Source organism: Lagenorhynchus albirostris, chromosome 7 (genome assembly GCF_949774975.1).
Source record: "Lagenorhynchus albirostris chromosome 7, mLagAlb1.1, whole genome shotgun sequence".
NCBI lineage: Eukaryota > Metazoa > Chordata > Mammalia > Artiodactyla > Delphinidae > Lagenorhynchus > Lagenorhynchus albirostris.
This window is the reverse complement of record NC_083101.1, coordinates 42,119,960-42,143,835: the sequence shown is the minus strand read 5'-3', so window position 1 is coordinate 42,143,835 and position 23,876 is coordinate 42,119,960. Positions and strand designations below refer to the sequence as shown.

The 23,876-nt window shown below is 38.4% G+C and overlaps 1 long non-coding RNA gene across 1 annotated transcript in view; it reads right to left on the bottom strand.

The window, feature by feature from the left end:
- Positions 1 to 202: 202 nt before the first annotated feature.
- The window catches only part of LOC132523577 (uncharacterized), a 75,911-nt gene continuing 52,237 nt past the window's right edge, over positions 203 to 23,876 (bottom strand). Inside the window, exons 3-5 of the long non-coding RNA XR_009541578.1 lie at positions 2,992 to 3,147; positions 875 to 981; positions 203 to 312 (exon numbers count right to left, since the gene is read on the bottom strand). This is a non-coding gene — a long non-coding RNA (uncharacterized LOC132523577). The remainder of the gene's footprint in view (positions 313 to 874; positions 982 to 2,991; positions 3,148 to 23,876) is intronic.

Here is a 23,876-nt window from a genome sequence, read left to right as displayed (position 1 = left end):
TGAGTTGGTGACACTACGGGCTGGAGACCCAAGAGAACAAAGCTGAGGTGATGCTGAACTAGCACAAGAGAAGAACGCTTCTCCTCAACTCCCAGCTCAGTATTGTAGCTATAAGCGAGAATCACCTACTGAATTCCCTCTTTTGCTTGGACTTCAGTGAAGTCCTTCTGGCCGTGGAACCGTGGTACTTACCACCCAACAGTGTGGTATCCATCTTCTGTTTCTTGGTAAACTCCCTTCTGTCACATGGGAAAAATAGCACCAGGTCTCTCTCCCCTTCCTCCCTTCTCCAAAACCTTCACTCTTGTTTAGCTGAAACATTTAGGAAGAAAAAGAAAAACTTTTTAAAAGTTTTAGTAATATAAACATACATGTATGAAGAGTATATATTAAACTTCACATCAAACATCATTTTTCCTGGAAAAAGTCCTTTAGAATATTAAAAAGAAAACTATCATCATTTATAACAAAGTCATTATTCTCCTACAATATTTCTTTGTGTATATATTTCTTCTAATTATTTTGTATTCTTTTTGTACCATTTTCAAAATATTTCTCTTCCAATTAGATTTTTCACCTTCTAATTATTTTTAGGTGCAAAAAAATACTGTTTTTGGATTTTTTCAGATAAGTATATTGGTTAGCCTAAGTCGCACATGATAGCAAGCTAGAACTAAAACTGTAACTGATCATAAAAATATGAAAACAGGACGAATAATTCTGCACATACTCAAGAGTAACCAAAGTACTTGAGCATTTCGAGCAGAATTGAACTCTGGCCTGAAAATCAAGAGACTTCAGCTCTGTCATTCAGTACAAACTTGGACAAGTGTGTGTCCTCTTAGATATTTTATAGATAGATGAGTTTCTTTACCTGTAAATTAAGTGGGTTGAGTAACAAAATTTTAAAACTCCCGTCCACTGATAAGATTCAAAGATTTCCACCGATGGTTGGGTGTGTAGAACGACTGGCAGACAGAACTTAGAAATAGAAATAGAAATAGAGATTATCATACTAAGTGAAGTAAGTCAAACAGAGAAAGACAAATAGCATACGATATCACTTATATGTGGAATCTAAAATATAATACAAATGAACTTATCTACGAAACAGAAACAGACCCACAGACCTAGAAAACAAACTTACGGTTACCAAAGGGAAAAAGGGATGGGGGAGATAAATTAGGAGTTTGGGATTAGCAGATACAAACTACTATATATACTGATAAAATAGGTAAACAACAAGGACCTACTGTATAGCACAGGGAACTATACTCAATATCGTGTAATAAACTCGAATGGAAAAGAATCTGAAAAAGAATATACATATATGTATAACTGACTCACTTTGCTGTATACCAGAAACTAACACAACATTGTAAATCAACTATACTTCAATCTCAAAAAAAAAAAAATAGAAACAGCAATGGCAATAACGTTAATAGCTACCATTTCATGCGCGCTTATCACGTGCCGAGAACTAGGGTATGTGCTTTATATATATCATCTTGTTTGATTCTTATGCCATTTGAGGTTGAGATTATTTCCTCCATTCTTTAGATGAAGAAATGGAGACTCAGAGAGAGTAAATAACTTTCCCTAGGGCATACAACTAAAAGTGGGAAGTCCTGAAGTCAGGTCTAATTCCAAAGTTTGTGTTCTTAAGCTAAGGGCTAACCACAACCTGCGGTACAGGTCATTTTAAGGCTCCCTCTGCATCATACTGTTAGTGCTGCAGGGGCGGGGGGTGGCGAGGCAGGCGGGGAGAGGGAGAAGGGGAGGCTGGCAAGATAAGACTGTTGCAGGAGAGGGAAATGTCACGTCATGGGACCTGCAGGAGTCTTAGGACCGATTGCCAAGGGAGGGTTTTTGGCAGGAAAGAATTCAAGAGCCAGCCAGAGTAAAGGGAAAACAAATTTATTTAGACATGCACATTCTATAGGCAGAATGTGGACGTCTCAGGAAGTGAGAGTGGCCCCAGGAATGGGGCCATAGGTTTTTATGGGCTAATTTCATAGGCTAATGAGTGGGAGGAATATTCTTGCTATTTTGGGGATTTCCCAGGAATTGGGCCACTGGGAACTTTCTGGCCTTTTTGGTCTTCCTGGGAACTGTCAGGTGTAAGGGGGAGTGATTTTTAGTGTTACAAGGAAGGTATAATGAGCTAAAGGTCAATGCCTGGGCTATTCTCACAGCCACATTGTTTGCAGCTGGTTCCAGCTGGTCTTCATCACATCCCAACCGCTGCGCCCCTTCTTCATTATGTAGCATTTGTGTCCTGCCTCTTTCCTTCCCATCTCAAGACCTTCAAGAGTCCCTTGTTTCAGAGAGTGAATATAACTCAAAGCTTCTTCCATTGCCTAGAATGTTCAGTTGTGGATGGGGCAATGAATTTCCAGATGAGCCTGGAAATTTATAGCTGTGAGGCCATCCTGAAATTTTCCACTAAGATGAGAAATGATTTGCATGGCTGAAGACAGATGAATCTCCCAGTTGAGTCTTAGAAAGGAACTTCCAGGTCAGGTTCCTTGGCTGGCCTGGATGCCTGTAATTCACTTATTGTGTGATTAAGTGACAGGGTTATTTTTCCAGAGCTAATGATTCAAAAGCTTTCTGTGATATTAAACTCAGACATGTGAAAAAACAACAAGCAATTAGAAGCAATCAAAGCATTCTGAAATTAAGATTCAATTTCTGCATTTGCTAAACTCTTCATCAAAGAAATCAGTAATTTTTTTAAAAGCTATGAATATGATACACAGAGAATTAGAACAGCAATCAGTTTTAAAATGTACCCATGCTTCCCAGAATGCTTAGAATATTTAGGACCTAGCATTTTTCACTTGTCTTATTATGTTGCATTTTTTTAGACATGTGCCTTTGAACACTTTCTTGAGAAAGATTTCTCTTTCAGTTTTGACAGATGAATGGGCATGTAACTCCGTGAATGCCAGAAAAACCCTTATAAGCATCAAAGAATAAAAGCCATACTGAGCCATTTATACAAGTACTTCCAGCAAATTGCAGTGGGCAGGCTTCTCTTCTTTGGGTTTTGGTGTATAAGATGTTTGAAGATCCCGGCAGTCATATTCAACCAGGTGGATCTTGAGGTTTGTGAGTGTACCACCATCCTCAGCCTCTAAGAACCTACCAAGGGACAGAAAACAGGATTAGAAATAAATATCCTTCCATCCAAGCAATTCCTTGCCTTCTTTAATTGGCATTTTCGTTTTGCTCAAGGCTGAATTCAATACCTTTTGAATATGAAGTAGAGCATTTTACCTTTCAGTCGTGCATCTCTTTCCCCACAATCCATTAGTCATTCATGTCTTTCTCTTCTCTTAGGTGGCTCAAACACACCTTTTTCAGTTTCTCTAATTTATCAAAGTTTTTCCTGAGTGGAGCCTCTGCACCTGTTGTCACCTCTGTCTGAAACCTCCCTCACCCCCTCTCCCTTTTCCAGCTGCCTCATTCTTTAGGTTTCAGCTCGAATGTCACTCCTTCGGAGAGGTCTTCCTTACTACCCTCTTAAGTGTGCCCCCCTACCCGTCTCCACTTGGTTCTGGTACTTAAAAATAAATCGTATAATATTATTACTTTCTTTTAGAGCAATCACAATTATAATTGTATATGTAAAAAAAATTATGGGGCTTCGCTGGTGGCGCAGTGGTTGAGAGTCCGCCTGCTGATGCAGGGGACACGGGTTCGTGTCCCGGTCCGGGAGGATCCCACATGCCGCGGAGCGGCTGGGCCCGTGAGCCATGGCCGCTGAGCCTGCGCGTCCGGAGCCTGTGCTCCGCAACGGGAGAGGCCACAACAGTGAGAGGCCCGCGTACCGAAAAAAAAAAAAAAAAATGTTCTTTTATTATTTCTGACTTTCCAACAGGACTGTAAACTCCATGAGAGAGTATATCTTAAGGTGCATACATACAATATTGTTTTCAAGTCAAAAAGCAATACAAAAAAAAAAAAGCAATACATATACAAACACATAAAAAGAAAACTACAGGCCAACATTCCTTATGAATATAGATGAAAGAATCCTTAACAAAATATTAGTAAATTGGTCTCAGCACCATATAAAAACAATTATATATCATGACCAAGTGGAGTTTATCCTAGAAATATAAGGTTAGTTAAATGTCTGAAAATCAATTAATGTAATGCACTATATTAATAGAGAGCGATGGACAGAAACCGTATTATCATCTCTATTATCATCTCAATAAATACATAAAAAGTATCTGGCCAAATTCAATAATTATTTATGATAAAAACTCTCAACAAACTTTCTCAACCTGATAAAGGACATCTCTGAAAAACTAACAACACTATACTTAGTGGTGAAAGACTGAATTCTTTACCCCTAATATCAGGAATAAGAAAGGGATACCCATTTTCATCACTTTTATTCAAGACTGTAGTGGAGATTCTAGCCAGTGCAGTAAGGAATAAAGATACTAGAGGTATATAGATTAGAAAAAAATAAATAAAACTGTCTTATTTGTGATGATATGATCTTGTATATAGAAGATCCTAAGGCATGTACCAAAGAAGAACCCTATTAGAACTAATAATCTAGGTTACCAAGGTCCAGAGTATGCAAGATCAATGTACAAAAATCAATTTTATTTCTAGAAGCTAACAATGAACAATCCAAAACTGAAATTAAGGAAACAATTTCATTTGTGATACTATCAAAAAGATTACTTAGGAATATATTTAACAAAAAAGTGCAGGACTTGTATCATGAAAACTATAAATAATTGTTGAGAAAAATTAATAAAGACAAATAAAGACATTTCATATTCATGGACTGGAAAGACTTAATATTGTTAAGTTGGTAATTCCCTCCAAGTTAATCTATCAATTCAATGCAATCCTTTCAAAATCCCAGTAGGCTTTTTTTGTGTGTGTGGAAATTGACAAGAAGATCCTAAAAGTCATAGAGAAATGCAAAGGGCAGCAGCTGAAACCACTTTGAAAAAGAACAAATTCAGAGGACATACATATTTGAGTTAAGACTTGCTATAAAGCTTCGGCATTCAAGACAGCACGGTATTAGCATAAGGATAAGCATAATCAGTGAAACAGAATAGAGTCTGGAAATAAACTTTATACATATGGTACATATATATATATATATATTTTTTTTTAATTTAATTTTTTTGCCATACCTCACTGCTTGTTGGATCTTAGTTCTCCGACCACGGATTGAACCCAGTCCCGGGGCAGTGAAAGCACAGAGTCCTAACCACTGGACTGCTAGGGAATTCCTTTTTTAAATTAATTAATTAATTAATTTTTGCCTGCACCGCGCGGCTTGCGGGATCTTAGTTCCCCAACAAGGGATCGAACCCGTGCTCGCGGCAGTGAAAGCATCGAGTCCTAACCACTGCACTGCCAGGGAATTTATATGGCCAATATATTTTTGATAAAACTTCCAAGGTAATCCAATAGGATAAGGATCATCTTTTTAACAAATGGCACTGAGAAAACTGCATTATCTAAATGCAAAAAAAAAAATAAACCTAGCCCTTTTCCTCATACCATACAAAAAATTTACTCAAGACAAATTATAGACCTAAATATAAAAACTAAAACTATAAATCTAGAAGTAAACAAATATGATAATCTTTGGGTGCTCTTGGGTTAGGCAAAATTTTCTTAGATATGACACCAAAAGCATTCTCCATAAAAGAAAAAATTGACAAACTGGAGTTTATCTTGTGCTCTTGGGTTAGGCAAAATTTTCTTAGATATGACACCAAAAGCATTCTCCATAAAAGAAAAAATTGACAAACTGGAGTTTATCAAAACTGAAAAATTTGTTTTTCAAAGGATATTTTAAAAAATGAACTGACAGGGCTTCCCTGGTGGTGCAGTGGTTGAGAGTCCACCTGCCGATGCAGGGGACGCGGGTTCGTGCCCCGGTCCGGGAAGATCCCACATGCCGCGGAGCAGCTGGGCCCGTGAGCCATGGCTGCTGAGCCTGCGCGTCCGGAGCCTGTGCTCCACAACGGGAGAGGCCACAACAGTGAGAGGTCTGCGTACCGAAAAAAAAAAAAAAAAAAGAATATAGTCTTCTTGGTCACAATAGAATCAAATGATCTACCCTATACAAATGAATCCTTCCCCATTACTGACCATTCAGTAACAGGAGTGGTTAATTATTAATTTCTTTTGGCATCTTTGTTTCTCCTCTGAACTAATTTTACATTTTTTTTCAAATGAAAATAAAATTTCATGCAGTGACCATAAGTAAACAGTGAATCAATACACACAAAAGTTTGAATTTGACATGCCTCAGTATGACGTGAGATACTTCATGAATTATTTAGAGTGTTCTTGGTATCTCGAAAATTTTACTTACCTAGCCACGGTGCATATTCCTATGAGATATCACTAGCTTAACTTTACAGGGAAAATTCAGAGGAAATCAGTATGAAAAATAGATTTCATCAGACAAATGTTTTAATAATTTGGTTTTAGTAATACAACTTGATAATAATTCAGAAAATGTGCTGTCTGATTTAAATTTTGGCAGAACTAGCATCTTCCCATTTTCTCTTTTGATTAGGCTGTTTGATACAGTAGAGCGAACATTCTATTTAAAAGGTTCTTTTATGCCATAAAACTTTATATAATATTGAATTAGTCAAAAGGTAAATGGTTCCACCATCCTACTTGACTAATGTAATGTTAACATTTGATCATCCAGTCACTATCTGTAAAGATCCTATCCAATGAGAGGGAAATTGCTGCTTCACCAGATAAGTATTTTCATTGTTAGATAATACTTTCATTTGCAGGTATACAAATGCTCAATTTATGATTTTTAAATTAAGAAAATCAGGTGTTAATATTGTTTTTCTATTTATGAACACTCTCTGATTTAAAAACAAAATCCAATCCATCGGCAGGTGGACTCTCAACCACTGCGCCACCAGGGAAGCCCAAGAAGACTATATTCTTAAGCAGGATGGTTCAGTGGTTTACTTAGGTTTGTTTTAATTCCCATTTAATTCCTATTTATGATAGTATGATATTTAAACCAGAGAAAAATTCATTATGTGAAGTCATGAACACTAAAAGGAGAAAAAATGCTCACCTGAAGCATAAAATAAGACATAGTAGGACAAATTGAAGAAGTCCAAAGAAAGTAACATATCCGTCTTGCATCTATATGTTTCAACAGGGCCAGTGATCATAAGGAAAAGATCATAAAGGTTACTGAGTCTGATGTAGATGCCACCATATTATGTGATGTCTCTCAAACATTGCTTGAGGCATTAGACGCACCGGACAGGAAGCCACAATCAAGGAAGTTCCTGAGCCTTCTCATTTCTTAGAATATTTGCTAGTAAGTCTTCAAAGACTTAGAAATCATCAAAGAGAAAGCAACAGAAGAGCTGAAGACCAGAGTTCAAAGAACTGCAATTCAAGGGAAGTTGCAGAAGTTTCAAGACAGTGAATAAAGAATCATGAAGACAGACTACTTTCATGATCTTATCCAATGGGAAGAGATGTCATCTGTTCATATCAACACTGGAGACCTTCAGAAGTTTGTTGTCAAAGAAGGCAGCCATAAAGGCTTGTTTGGAAGTGAATGGCCTCTAGCACTTCAATTACACAGGAGAAAAAGAAAACCTCTTTCAATATTTACTTAAACTACAAACATTGAAATATTCCCTGCACATTTTTTTTTTTTGCCAAATCAGTATAGTCCTCGGTATGATGTTTTTTTAGTTGATTCTATTTTTCAAACTTTAGTACATTTATTTAAAACAGAAAAAAATATCTAACTACCACAAATGGAAGTCCAGGAAAGTCACTTTTAAAAGAAGGCAACCATTAAAATAAATATAAATTAAATAAAAATCATTTTTTTCAGTCTTTAGCTAAGTATTATTGCTTACTGAAGGTTCTGGGGAAGAGTTGAAGATATAAAACCCCAAGACTGAGCCTTTCACCTTGACTATTGAGAAGAGTTGAAAGAAAATCAAAAGGGGCAACATCTATACCTCAGGCAGAATCATCTCTTACACTACTGGTTGTGTTATCTAGTACATGTATAGGTTGCTTTCAGTATTTTGAACAAGTTCTATTCAATAATTTTTTAAATTCTTTACTGCTTTCTAAACTTTTATTCCTTAGAGGTAGTCTTCCCTTGTTCTTGGGTTAAAATTTGAGCAGCTCCCATGATTTTGCTGGTCATTCTCTGACAGTTAAAATCCAAAGATCATATCAAGTGACAAACACATTCTCACTTAAAATTGTCTTCTCTCTGCTATTAGAGCTAGCTGTAGCCAAGGTGTGAGAGTCTTATTACATGGTTTCCTTTATTTCAAGCCAAAATCTACTTTCTGGTGTCTCCCATGCCTAGATCCTACCTCTGTTCTCTGGAGACATTCTGAATAAGTCCCATCCTTTTCCTCTGAGTCAGTTCCTCATATAATTGAACACAGAAAATTTGGCTTCTTTCATTCTTCATTTTTTTAAGCCCAAATTGCCTCTTATCTCCATGGTTTCTCAACATAAAATTTCCTCTTTAAAATTTTCAAACCTACAGAAAAATTGAAAGACTAATACAATAGGCACCTATATCCTTCACTTCAATTTTATATATATGTGTAATTCTTATTTTTTCTGGGCCATTTGAAAGAAAGTTGGAAACATCATCCTATTTCACATTTAAGTGTTTTAGCATGACAGCGTGTATCTTCTAAGAGTAACGACATTATCTTCAAAACCATAATATCATTATCTCACTTAACAAAATTAAAGCAATTTAATAAATTTAGTAATGTCATATATAGACCATATAAAATTTCCCTATTATTCAAATAATGCCTTTTCAGCTGTTTTCTTTTTCTTTCAATCTAGGATCAAATAAAGGATCTCACATTGCATTTGGTTTTCATGACTCTTTAGTTTTCCTTTAATCTATAATAGTCCCTCCAACTTTCTGTGAATTTCATGACATTGCTCAAGTTAAAATTGTAATCCAGCTATCTTGGATCAACCTCACCCTGACAAGCCAGAGCCCACAGCCTCCTCCAGATATAGACAGGCAAAAAGAATTTAGAGGGACAGGTACATGTAAAAGTATGAGATTAGAACACTCCCTAACACCAAACACAAAAATAAGCTCAAATGGATTAAAGACCTAAATGTAAGGCCAGAAACTATCAAACTCTTAGAGGAAAACATAGGCAGAACACTCTATGACATAAATCACAACAAGATCTTTTTTGACCCACCTCCTAGAGAAATGGAAATAAAAACAAAAATAAACAAATGGGACCTAATGAAACTTCAAAGCTTTTGCACAGCAAAGGAAACCATAAATAAGACCAAAAGACAACCCTCAGAATGGGAGAAAATACGTGCAAATGAAGCAACTGACAAAGGATTAATCTCCAAAATTTACAAGCAGCTCATGCAGCTCAATAACAAAAAAACAAACAACCCAATCCAAAAATGGGCAGAAGACCTAAATAGACATTTCTCCAAAGAAGATATACAGACTGCCAACAAACACATGAAAGAATGCTCAACATCATTAATCATTAGAGAAATGCAAATCAAAACTACAATGAGATATCATCTCATACCAGTCAGAATGGCCATCATCAAAAAAATCTAGAAACAATAAATGCTGGAGAGGGTGTGGAGAAAAGGGAACACTCTTGCACTGCTGGTGGGAATGTGAATTGGTACAACTACTATGGAGAACAGTATGGAGGTTCCTTAAAAAACTACAAATAGAACTACCATATGACCCAGCAATCCCACTACTGGGCATATACCCTGAGTAAACCATAATTCAAAAAGAGTCATGTACCAAAATGTTAATTGCAGCTCTATTTACAACAGCCAGGAGATGGAAACAACCTAAGTGTCCATCATCGGATGAATGGATAAAGAAGATGTGGCACATATATACAATGGAATATTACTCAGACGTAAAAAGAAACAAAATTGAGTTATTTGTAGTGAGGTGGATGGACCTAGAGTCTGTCATACAGAATGAAGTAAGTCAGAAAGAGAAAGACAAATACCGTATGCTAACACATATATATGGAATCTAAGAAAAAAAAAATGTCATGAAGAACCTAGGGGTAAGACAGGAATAAAAACACAGACCTACTAGAGAATGGACCTGAGGATATGGGGAGGGGGAAGGGTAAGGTGTGACAAAGTGAGAGAGTGGCATGGCCATATATACACTACCAAATGTAAAATAGATAGCTAGTGGGAAGCAGCCGCATAGCTCAGGGAGATCAGCTCGGTGCTTTGTGACCACCTAGACGGGTGGGATAGGGAGGGTGGGAGGGAGGGAGATGCAAGAGGGAAGAGATATGGGAACATATGTATATGTATAACTGATTCACTTTGTTATAAGGCAGAAACTAACACACCATTGTAAAGCAATTATACTACAATAAAGATATAGAAAAAAATTTAGAGGAAGATTAATACCGCCTTTTCTTTGAAAGCTTTTTTAGCAACTGCAATAGACAGTTGGTTCCCGTGGTCAAACAGACCCCACCTCAGGCCCATTTCCTATGAACACCTGTCAGGCTGGATCTTCCCAGTCTTGGAGTCATGTAATTCTTTTTTGAGCTTGCTTACAAAACCTACCTGGTGGAGTCCTTCTTGTTGGTTTGGCTCATTTATGAAAAATAGCTGAGTCAGTTTGAAGGTCTGGTGTCCCTTCATGCATGCCAGCTGCCCCTGCAGTTTGTGATGTGCTCACATGTGGTGAACACAGCTTAGCAGCAGGAGAGGAGAGCTGGGCACAGGACTGCTCACTTGGCGGGACCAGCACAGGGCAGACTGAGTGAATGTAGAAACGATGCAGAGTCTTGGGCTTGCAAGTGAAGAACGGTGATCTAAGTCCCAACAGTCTCTGTTTCACTCCAGACAAAGGGCCAGCAAGGTGGGAGGGAGAAGATTCCAAGTGGTACTGCTATCTTCACAAGTGAGCAGTGACCCTAGAAGCAAATCTGATGTGGAACACTCAGAATCCAGGAGGCAGGCGGACAGCAGAAGGAAAATGTGTGCCTGGGGAAATAGGGCCCTTGCCTCCAAGCAAAATTTCAGGGGCAGATTGCCTGTCCCCAGAAAGGGACTTGCATATAAAGCAAAGTAAGGCTGCAATAGAGAATTTATTTAAATAGGGGCCTAGAACTGGATTTTATAATGGAGACAGAAATAGTATGTGGGTCTGTGGTAGATCTATATTCCAAAGACTAATACAAAACCAACGGTGGTTTCAGGGGGGTATGTGTGCATTTGTCACCCTTTGATCTTTTTCCTCAATTAAGTCAGTTTCATCCTCACTTCACCTTTTGGCTCAGAACCTAACTCAAAAACAATAAGAAAAAAAATAAATAAAATCTCAAAATCCCCTCAAACCCTTTTCATTAAAGTAACCTCTATTTTAACAGATGTCATTGGTCCTTTGTATTTTCAGTTGGAGTAGAAATTAATAATATACTTGCTATTCCAGGGGATTTCTTCTGTTCTGCTCTCTCCAGCTAATTCTTTTTTTTTTTAATATTTATTTATTTATTTGGCTGCACTGGGTCTTTGTTGCGGCACACAGGATCTTTAGTTGTGTCATGTGGGATCTTTAGTTGCGGCATGCAGGATCTAGTTCCCTGACCAGGGATCGAACCTGGGCCCCCTGCATTGGGAGTGTGGGGCCTTAGCCACTGGACCACCAGGGAAGTCCTATCTCCAGCCAATTCTTATGTATATCTTGGATCCTGAGCTTCCGGGGTTTGCCCTGGTTTTTCCCAAAATACTCTTTCACTGCCAATCCCTGAAGCCTGTAGATTCTTCCTGGTGACCAGAAATGCTCTATTCTCATCACCAAAGCTATTGATCTTGCAGGTTGTAAGTCAGGAGAGGCTAGATGCTGCAGTAACAAGTGCTCCTCCCCCCCATCACAATGGCTGGTAACACAAGGATTTCTCATTATACTTCACATTCATTACAAGTCATTACAGCTTTGTTCATATGGCTTTTACCCTGGGAACAGCCTCTATCTGGAACGTTGCCAGTCTCATGGTTGAGCAACAGGAGAAATGACAAGCCACACACTGGGTCCAAAAGTGACTGTCTAGAAATGACACTTTTGCTTACACTTCATTGGCTGGAAGGAATCTCATGGACTGGCCTGACATCAGTGGCACAGGGAAGTATAATCCTCCCCTAGGATGCAAGTATTCAAGAATAATTTACGTAAGTGTTTCAATTTATATAAGTTTTTTTTTTTTGTTTGTTTGTTTGTTTGTTTTTTGCGGTATGCGGGCCTCTCACTGTTGTGGCCTCTCCCGTGGCGGAGCACAGGCTCCAGACGCGCAGGCTCAGCGGCCATGGCTCACGGGCCCAGCCGCTCCGCGGCATGTGGGATCTTCCCGGACCGGGGCACGAACCCGTGTCCCCTGAATCGGCAGGCGGACCCTCAACCACTGTGCCACCAGGGAAGCCCTACATAAGTGTTTTTGCTATCAGGATATATGCTGCTTTCCATCAGGGTTCATGTGCCTATCAGGATATGTCTGCTTCTCTATCAGGATACATGTGCCATTGTTTAGGGACAATAAGCTTCTGGGTCTTAGGCTAGGACTGAGCTGTGGTTTGTGTACTGGCCCCCTAGTTCCTCCCCAGGCCGGGTTTTCAGCATTGCTCTTTCTCCTCATCCTATCCGAGAACCCTTCCATTGCGTGTTTGGGACCTGCCGTAGGACCAGGCTTTGGTCAGGAGTGACAAGCTAAGAATGAGTGTGGGCTGCCCCCTTTTCCCTTCCTACTAGCAGCTGGGTCATAGCTGAGCTTTCTTTCTGACACATGCAGCTTCTTCCCGAAACACTGTTTTTGTTTTATTTTTATTCTTATTTTTTCATTCTGGCCAACCACTTCATAACACACTGCCAGCAGATTCAATTTGTCTTGTGTTTCTTTCTGGAGTGACATTTTTCCTTAGCACTTAAAAAAAAATCCAGTTCATTCTAGGTTTTGGCCTGCCTGGCACTATTGTCAAAGGTTTCTGTCATTCTTTTCAATGTATTTTTCTGGAACTAAAATTTCCTCAGGCCTCTCAAGGCTATGGGTACAAATGAGATCACGTTTCCGGTAATAACTCAAATCTCCTTGACTCATCTTGCCCACTTGCTCATGTAGAGACTTCCTGACCTCACCAAAGGTCTCTCCAGCTTTTTTCTGGGTGTGCCAGGAGTGAGGGCTGGGGTCAGGAGTCCTCTCACATTCTTCTGTCTAGGCCCCCACCCCATGAATGTCCACTGCCGGTGGACTCAACTTGACACGTGGGTTATTCAGGACTCTTTGGTTGCACATCATGGAAACAAACTTGAGCCAACTTAATCAAGTTAGAGGGTTCACAATAGGTACATGAGGCCATTTCTCAGAATATATGGCATACAGCTGGCCCTCAAGAAAATTCTATTAGACTAGAAAAATGAAATGTTTAAGAATCTCCCCTCTTTTACCTGCTCATTTCTGGGCATCTGCTTTATTGGCTTGCCTTTGCAGACTGGATCTTTCTGCATGCACACTGGGGAGATTCCCTAGTTCTCCCTGAATCCCAAATTCAGTTTCTGAGAGGATGCCATTCAGGCCTGGATTTTAAGTAAAAGTTAAGAATGAGGATGAAGGTTACTTAGCAAAATAGGAGTTTGAAGTTTCACCTGGCAGAATCAGGTAGGAATGAGGGCGAGAAAGATTTTTCTTGAGTTTTCCAGAGCTTCCATAACAAAGTATCACAGACTGAGTGGCTTAAACAACAAAAATTTATTTTCTCATAGTTCTGGTGGCTAGCAGTGCAAGAACAGGGTGTTGGCAGTGTTGGTTTCTCCTGAGGCCTCCTTGGCTTGCAGATGGCCACCTTCTCACTGTGTCGTTACATGGTCTTTACTCTGTATCTGAGTGTCTCTGGGGTCTCTCTGTATGCCCTAATCTCCTCTTCTTATGAGGACGCTAGTCAGATTGGATTAGGGCCTACCTAATGGCCTCATTTAAACATAATCATATCTTTAAAGGCCCATCTCCATGGGCTTCCCTGGTGGCGCAGTGGTTGGGAGTCCGCCTGCCGATGCAGGGGACACAGGTTCGTGCCCCGGTCCGGGAGGATCCCACGTGCCACGGAGCGGCTGGGCCCGTGAGCCATGGCCGTTGGGCCTGCGCATCCGGAGCCTGTGCTCCACAACGGGAGAGGCCACAGCGGTGAGAGGCCCGCGTACCACAAAAAAAAAAAAAAAAAAAGGCCCATCTCCAAATATAATAACATTCTGAGGTACTGAGGGTAAATTTATAGGGAACATAATTCAGTCCATAACATCTGTTGCCTATCAAATCACTTGAAAACCTAATGGTGTAAAACAAAATTTTTTACTATGTTCATAGATTTGGTAGGTCAGAAATTCAGAAGAGGTATGGTGGGGATGGCTCTTCCCTGCTCCATGATATCTGGGCTCTCAGCTGGGATGACTTAAATGGCTGGATGCTGACAAATAGCTGGGCTAGGGGACTCACTTCTGAGATGGCTTCTTTACTCACATGTTTCATGCTTGGGTTGAAATGGCTGAAACCTGTGCTCAGATGGTACTGTTGACCACAACAAGTCCATGTGGCTTGGGCTTCCTCATAGCATGGCAGCCTCAGGGAAGATGGACTTTTTACATGGCAGCTCAGGGCTCAAAGAGCGTTCCAGTGACCAAGGGACATAGTTTCACTTCTACTATACTTATTGAAGCAGTCACAGCACAGATAAATGCCAAAGAATTTGTGACCATATTACAGAACTGCCACAACAGTCATATTCAAAATGTCTAAAAAAAAAAATTGGACAAAATGTCTACTACATCCCTGTCCCATATGCCCTCTGTGAGAAGACCAATTCTCTCCCATGACTGTTGGTTCTTGTTGTTCTCCAAAATTTGGTAAGCTTTTTATCCATTTAATAGAAATCAGCCCCAATGTGTCAGTAGCCACACTTGAGTTCTTTTCTAGCCAAGCATCTTAAATTTGCAATATTTCAAAGATTTCTCAGTCTCATACCTCTCGTTCCATTTGTTTATGGGTACTTAAGTCCACCTCTGGTGAGAGAGTCACACTTTTGGTACCTTTTTCCTGTGCCATTAGAGGCATGTTAAAAATTGAGATATAATTGACATAAGACATTATATTAGTTTCATATATACAACATAATGATTCAATATTTCTATATATTGTGAAATGATCACCACAATAATTCTAGTTAACATCTGTCACCATAAATAGTTAAATTTTTTTCTTGTGATGAGAACTTTCAAGATCCACTCTCTTAGCAACTTTCAAATATACAAGTCTACATTATTAACTACAGTCATCATGTTGTATGTTACTTCCCTGTGACTTAATTATTTTATAACTGGAAGTTAGTACCTTTTGACCACCTTCACCTATTTCATCCACCCGCAACACCCTACCTCTGGCAATCTACCAATGTATTCTCTATATCTATGAGCTTGGTTGTTGGTTTGTTGTTGTTGTTGTTAGATTCCACATATAAGTGAGATCATATGGTATTTGTTTTTCTCTGTCTGACTTACTTCACTTAGCATAATGCCCTCAAGGTCCATCCATGTTGTCACAAATGGCAGGATTTCATTCTTTTTTGTGGCTGAACAATATTCCATTATACACACACACACACACACACATACATGCACGCACGCATGCACACACATAGCACATTTTTTTTATCCATTCATCCATTGATGGACCCTTAGCTTGCTTCCATGTCTTGGCTATTGAAAATAATGCTGCAGTGAACATGTGGGTGCAGATATCTTTGTGAGATAGTGTTTTCATTCTCTTTGGATAAATACCTAGAGGTGGAATTGCTGGATCATATGGTAGTTCTATTTTTAATTTTTTGAGGAGGCTTTGTACTGCTTTCCATGGTGCCTGTTACATTCCCACCAACAGTGAACAAGAGCTTCCTTTTCTTCACATCCTCACCAAAACTTGTTATTTCTTTCTTTCTTTTTTTTTAAAAATACATTTATTGGAGTATAATTGCTTTACAATGTTGTGTTAGTTTCTGGTGTACAACAAAGTGACTCAGCTATAAGTATACATATATCGCCGTACCCTCTCCCTCTTGAGCCTCCCTGCCATCCTCACTATCCCACCTCTCTAGGTTGTCACAAAGCATCGAGCTAATCTCCCTGTGCTATGCAGCAGCTTCCCACTAGCCATCCATTTTACATTTGGTAGTGTATATATATCAGTGCTTCTCTCTCTCTTCATCCCAGCTTCCCCTTGCCCCGCTGTGTCCTCAAGTCCGTTCTCTACGTCTGCATCTTTATTCCTGCCCTGCCACTAGGTTCATCAGTACCATTTTTTTAGATTAACGCTATGTGTTGTAGCATATGGTATTTGTTTTTCAATTTTCTGAGTTACTTCACTCTGTATGATAGATTATAGGTCCATCCATCTCATTACAAATAACTCAATTTCATTCCTTTTCTCCAGAAAGTAGGCATAGAGGAAAGTTACCTCAACATACTAAAGGCCATATAGGACAAACCCACAGCCAACATCATTCTCAATGGTGAAAAACTGAAACCATTTCCTCTAAGATCAGGAACAAGACAAGTTTATCCACTCTCACCACTGTTATTCAACATAGTTTTAGAAGTTTTAGCCACAGCAATCAGAGAAGAAAAAGAAATAAAAGGAATCCAAATCAGAAAAGAAGAAGTAAAGCTGTCACTGTTTGCAGATGACATGATACTACACATAGAGAATCCTAAAGATGCTACCAGAAACCTACTAGAGCTAATCAATGAATTTGGTAAAGTAGCAGGATGCGAAATTAATGCACAGAAATCTTGCATTCCTACACACTGATGATGAAAAATCTGAAAGAGAAATCAAGGAAAAACTCCCATTTACCACTGAAACAAAAAGAATAAAATACCTAGCAATAAACCCACCTAAGGAGGCAAAAAACCTGTATGCAGAAAATTATAAGACACTGATGAAAGAAATCAAAGATGATACAAACAGATGGAAAGATATACCATGTTCTTGGATTGGAAGAATCAACATTGTGAAAATGACTAAACTACCCAAAGCAATCTACAGATTCAATGCAATCCTTATCAAACTACCAATGGCATTTTTCACAGAACTACAACAAAAAATATCACAATTTGTATGGAAACACAAAAGACCCCGAATGGCCAAAGCAATCTTCAGAAAGAAAAAACGGAGCTGGAGTAATTAGGCTCCCTGACTTCAGACTATACTATAAAGCTACAGTAATCAATGCAGTATGGTACTGGCACAAAGACAGAAATTTAGACCAATGGAAGAGGATAGAAAGCCCAGAGATAAACCCACGCACATATGGTCACCTTATCTTTGATAAGGGAGGCAAGAATATACAATGGAGAAAAGACAGCCTCTTCAATAAGTGGAGCTGGGAAAACTGGACAGCTACATGTAAAAGAATGAAATTAGAACACTTCCTAACATCATACACAAAAATAAACTCAAAATGAATTAAAGACCTAAATGTAAGACCTGTCACTATAAAACTGTTAGAGGAAAACATAGGCAGGACACTCTATGACATAAATCACAGCAAGATCCTTCTTGACCCACCTCCTAAGAAAATGGAAATAAAAACAAAATTAAACAAATGGGACCTAATGAAATTTAAAAGCTTTTGCAAAGCAAAGGAAAACATGAACAAGACGAAAAGACAACCTTGAGAATGGGAGAAAATATTTGCAAATGAAGCAACTGACAAAGGATTAATCTCAAAAATTTACAAGCAGCTCATGCAGCTCAATAACAAAAAAACAAACAACCCAATCCAAAAATGGGCAGAAGACCTAAATAGACATTTCTCCAAAGAAGATATACAGATTGCCAACAAACACGTGAAAGGATGCTCAACATCACTAATCTTTAGAGAAATGCAAATCAAAACTACAATGAGGTATCACCTCACACCAGTCAAAATGGAAGTTCCTTAAAAAACTAAAAATAGAACTACCATATGACCCAGCAATCCCACTACTGGGCATATAACCTGAGAAAACCATAATTCAAATAGAATCACGTACCACAATGTTCATTGCAGCTCTATTTACAATCGCCAGGACATGGAAGCAACCTAAGTGTCCATTGACATATGAATGGATAAAGAAGATGTGGCACATATATACAATGGAATATTACTCAGCCATAAAAAAAACGAAGTTGAGCTATTTTTAGTGAGGTGGATGGACCTAGAGTCTGTCATATAGAGTGAAGTAAGTCAGAAAGAGAAAAACAAATACTGTATGCTAACACATATATATGGAATCCTAAAAAAAAAAAAAAAATGGTTCTGAAGAACCTATGGGCAGGACAGAAATAAAGATGCTGATGTACAGAAATGACTTGAGGACACGGGGAGGGGGAAGTATAAGCTGGGATGAAGTGAGAGAGTGGCATGGACATATATATGCTGCTTTATAACAAAGTGAATCTGCTTTATAACAAAGTGAATCAGCTATACATATACATATATCCGCATATCTCCTTCCTCTGGCATCTCCCTCCCACTGTCCCTATCCCACTCCTCTATGTGGTCACAAAGCACCGAGCTGATCTCCCTGTGCTGTGTGGCTGCTTCCCACTAGCTATCTATTTTACATTTGGTAGTGTACTTATGTCTGTCCCACTCTCTTCATCACCGCTTCCCCTTCCCACTCCCTGTTTCCTCAAGTCTATTCTCTATGTTGGCATCTTTATTCTTGTCTTGCCCCTAGGTTCTTCAGAACTTTTTTTTTTTAGATTCCACATATATGTGTTAGCATATGGTATTTGTCTTTCTCTTTCTGACTTACTTCACTCTGTATGACAGACTCTAGGTCCATCCACCACACTGCAAATAACTCAATTTCGTTTCCTTTTATGGCTGAGTAATATTCCATTGTATATATGTGCCACATCTTTATCCATTCATCTTTCAGTGGACACATAGGTTGCTTCCATGTCCTGGCGATTGTAAACAGAGCTGCAATGAACATTGTGGTACATGACTCTTCTTGAATTATGGTTTTCTCAGGTTATATGCCCAGTAGTGGGATTGCTGGGTCATAAGGTAGTTCTATTTTTAGTTTTTTAAGGAACCTCCATACTGTTCTCCATAGTGGCTGTATCAATTTACATTCCACCAACAGTGCAAGAGGGTTCCCTTTTCTCCACACCATCTCCAGCATTTGTTTGTAGATTTTTAGATGATGGCCATTCTGACCGGTATGGTTTTGATTTGCATTTCCCTAATGATTAGTGATGCTGAGCATATTTTCATATGTTTGTTGGCAATCTGTCTGTCTTCTTTGGAGAAATGTCTGTTTAGGTCTTCTGCCCATTTTTGGATTGGGTTGTTTGTTTTTTTGTTATTGAGCTGCATGAGCTGCTTGTAAATTTTTGAGATTAATTCTTTGTCAGTTCCTTCATTTGCAAATATTTTTTCCCATTCTGAGGGTTGCTCTTTTCGTCTTGTTTATGATTTCCTTTGCTGTGCAAAAGCTTTTAAGTTTCATTAAGTCCCATTTGTTTAATTTTTATTTTATTTCCGTTACTCTAGCAGGAGAGTCAAAAAGATCTTTCTGTGATTTATGTCAAAGATCGTTCTGCCTATGTTTTCCTCTAAGAGTTTTATAGTGTCAGGCCTTACATTTAGGTCTTTAATCCATTTTGAGTTTATTTTTGTGTACGATGTTAGAAAGTGTTCTAATTTCATTCTTTTACATGTAGCTGTCCAGTTTTCCCAGCTCCACTTATTGAAGAGGCTATCTTTTCTCCATTGTATATTCTTGCCTCTTTTGCCAAAGACAAGGTGTCCATATGTGCATGGGTTTATCTCTGGACTTTCTATCCTCTTCCATTGGTCTAAATTTCTGTCTTTGTGCCAGTACCATACTGCATTGATTACTGTAGCTTTGCAGTATAGTCTGAAGTCAGGGAGCCTAATTACTCCAGCTCCGTTTTTCTTTCTGAAGATTGCTTTGGCCATTCAGGGTCTTTTGTGTTTCCATACAAATTGTGATATTTTTTGTTGTAGTTCTGTGAAAAATGCCATTGGTAGTTTGATAAGGATTGCATTGAATCTGTAGATTGCTTTGGGTAGTTTAGTCATTTTCACAATGTTGATTCTTCCAATCCAAGAACATGGTATATCTTTCCATCTGTTTGTATCATCTTTGATTTCTTTCATCAGTGTCTTATAATTTTCTGCATACAGGTTTTTTGCCTCCTTAGGTGGGTTTATTGCTAGGTATTTTATTCTTTTTGTTTCAGTGGTAAATGGGAGTTTTTCCTTGATTTCTCTTTCAGATTTTTCATCATCAGTGTGTAGGAATGCAAGATTTCTGTGCATTAATTTCGCATCCTGCTACTTTACCAAATTCATTGATTAGCTCTAGCAGGTTTCTGGTGGCATCTTTAGGATTTTCTATGTATAGTATCACAAAATCTGCAAACAGTGATAGTTTTATTTTTCTTTTCCAATTTGGATTCCTTTTATTTCTTTTTCTTCTCTGATTGCCGTGGCTAAAACTTCTGAAACTATGTTGAATAACAGTGGTGAGAGTAGGCAACTTTGTGTGTTCCTGATCTTAGAGGAAATGGTTTCAGTTTTTCACCATTGAGAATGATGTTGGCTGTGGGTTTGTCATATATGGCCTTTATTATGTTGAGATAGGTTCCCTCTATGCCCACTTTCTGGAGAGTTTTCATTATAAATAGGTGTTGATTTTTGTCAAAAGCTTTTTCTGCATCTATTGAGATTATCATACGGTTTTTATCCTTCAGTTTGCTAATATGGTGTATCACATTGATTGATTTGCATATATTGAAGAATCCTTGCATTCCTGGGATAAACCCCACTTGATCATTGTGTATGATCCTTTTAATGTGCTGTTGGCTTCTGTTTGCTAGTATTTTGATAAGGATTTTGCATCTATTTTCATCAGTGGTATTGGCCCGTAATTTTCTTTTTTTGTGATATCTTGTCTGCTTTTGGTGTCAGTGTGATGATGGCCTCATAGAATGAGTTTGGGAGTGTTCCTCCCTCTGCTATATTTTGGAAGAGTTTGAGAAGGATAGGTGTCATCTCTTCTCTAAATGTTTGATAGAATTCACCTGTGAAGCCATCTGGTCCTGGGCTTCTGTTTGTTGGAAGATTTTTAATCACAGTTTCAATTTCAGTGCTTGTGATTGGTGTGTTCATGTTTTCTATTTCTTCCTGGTTCAGTCTTGAAAGGTTGTACTTTTGTAAGAATCTGTCCATTTCTTCCAGGTTGTCCATTTTATTGGCATATATTGCCTGTAGTAGCCTCTCATGATCCTTTGTATTTCTGCGGTGTCAGTTGTTAATTCGCCTTTTCCATTTCTAATTGTATTGATTTGAGTCTTCTCCCTTTTTTTCTTGATGAGTCTGGCTAAAAGTTTATCAATTTTATCTTCTCAAAGAACCAGCTTTTAGTTTTATTGATCTTTGCTATTGTTTCCTTCATTTCTTTATCATTTATTTCTGATCTGATCTTTACGATTTCTTTCCTTCTGCTAACTTTGCGGGTTTTCTTGTTCTTCTTTCTCTAATTGCTTTAGGTGTAATGTTAGGTTGTTTATTTGAGATGTTTCTTGTTTCTTGAGGTAGAATTGTGTTGCTATAAACTTCCCTATTAGAACTGCTTTTGCTGCATCCCATAGGTTTTGGGTTGTCGTGTTTTCATTGTCATTTGTTTCTAGGTATTTTTTGATTTCTTCTTTGATTTCTTCAGTGATCTCTTGGTTGTTTAGTAGCGTATTGTTTAGCCTCCATGTGTTTGTACTTTTTACAGTTTTTTTTCCCTGTAATTGATACCTAGTCTCATAGCATTGTGGTCAGAAAAGATGCTTGATACAATTTCAATTTTCTTAAATTTACCAACGCTTGAATTGTGACCCAAGATGTGATGTATCTGGAAAATATTCCATGTGCACTTGAGAAGAAAGTGTATTCTGTTGTTTTGGGATGGAATGTCCTCTAAATATCAATTAAGTCCATCTGGTCTAATGTTTCCTTATTTATTTTCTGTTTGGAGATCTGTCCATTGGTGTAAGTGCGGTGTTAAAGTCACCTACTATTATCGTGTTACTGTCGACTTCCCCTTTTATGGCTGTTAGTATTTGCCTTATGTATTGAAGTGCTCCTATGTTGGGTACATACATATTTACAATTGTTATACCTTCTTCTTGGATTGATCCCTTGATCATTATATAGTGTCCTTCCTTGTCTCTTGTAATAGTCTTTATTTTAAAGTCTTTTTGTCTGATATGAGTATTGCTATCCCAGCTTTCTTTTGATTTCCATTTGCATGGAATATCTTTTTTCATCCCCTCACTTTCAGTCTGTATGTGTCCCTAGGTCTGAAGTGGGTCTCTTGTAGACAGCATATATATACGGGTCTTGTTTTTGTATCCATTCAGCCAGTGTATGTCTTTTGGTTGGAGCATTTAATCCATTTACATTTAAGGTAATTATCGATATGTATGTTTCTATTACCATTTTCTTAATTATTTTGGGTTTTTTTTTGTAGGTCTTTTCCTTCTCTGTGTTTCCTGCATAGAGAAGTTCCTTTAGCATTTTTTGTAAAGCTGGTTTGGTGGTGCTGAATTCTCTTAGCTTTTGCTTGTCTGTAAAGGTTTTAATTTCTCTGTCGAATCTGAATGAGATCCTTGCTGGGTAGAGTAATATTGGTTGTAGGTTTTTCCCTTTCATCATTTTAAATATGTCCTGTGATTCCCTTCTGGCTTGCAGAGTTTCTGTTGAATGATCAGCTGTTAACCTTATGGGGTGTCCCTTGTATGTTATTTATTGCTCTTCCTTTGCTGCTTTTACTATTTTTTCTTTGTGTTTAATTTTTGAAAGTTTGATTAGTATGTGTCTCAGCATGTTTCCCCTTGGGTTTATCCTGTATGGGACTCTCTGTGCTTCCTGCGCTCGATTAACTATTTCCTTTCCCATGTTGGGGAAGTTTTCAACTATAATCTCTTCAAATATTTTCTCAGACTCTTTCATTTTTTCTTCTTCTGGGATGCCTACAATTCGAATGTTGGTGTGCTTAATGTTGTCCCAGAGGTCTCTGAGACTGTCCTCCATTCTTTTCATTCTTTTTTCTGTATTCTCCTCTGCAGCAGTTATTTCCACCATTCTATATTCCAGCTCACTTCTCTTTTCTTCTGCCTCAGTTATTCTGCTATTGATTCCTTCTAGAATATTTTTAGTTTCAATTATTGGGTTGTTCATTAGTGTTTGTTTGCTCTTTAGTTCTTCTAGGTCCTTGTTAAACGTTCCTTGTATTTTCTCTATTCTATTTCCAGGAGTTTGGATCATCTTTACTATCATTACTCTGAATTCTTTTTCAGGTAGTTTGCCTATTTCCTCTTCATTTATTTGGTCTTGTGAGTTTTTATCTTGCTCCTTTGCCTGTAAGATATTTCTCTGTCTTTTCATTTTGTCTAATTTACTGTATGTGAGGTCTCCTTACCCTAGGCTGGATGGTCATAGTTCCTCTTGCTTCTGTTCTCTGCGCCCATTGGTGGGGTTTTGGTCCAGTGTCTTGTGTAGGCTTCCTGATGGGAGGGACTGGTGCCTGTGTTCTGGTGTGTTGAGCTGAACCTTTTTCCTCTGATGAGCAGGGCCATGTCAGGTGGTGTGTTTTGGGTGTCTGTGAGCTTAGTATAACTTTAGGTAATCTGTGTGCTAACGGGTGGGTTTGTGTTCCTGTCTTCTTTGTTGTTTGGTGTGAG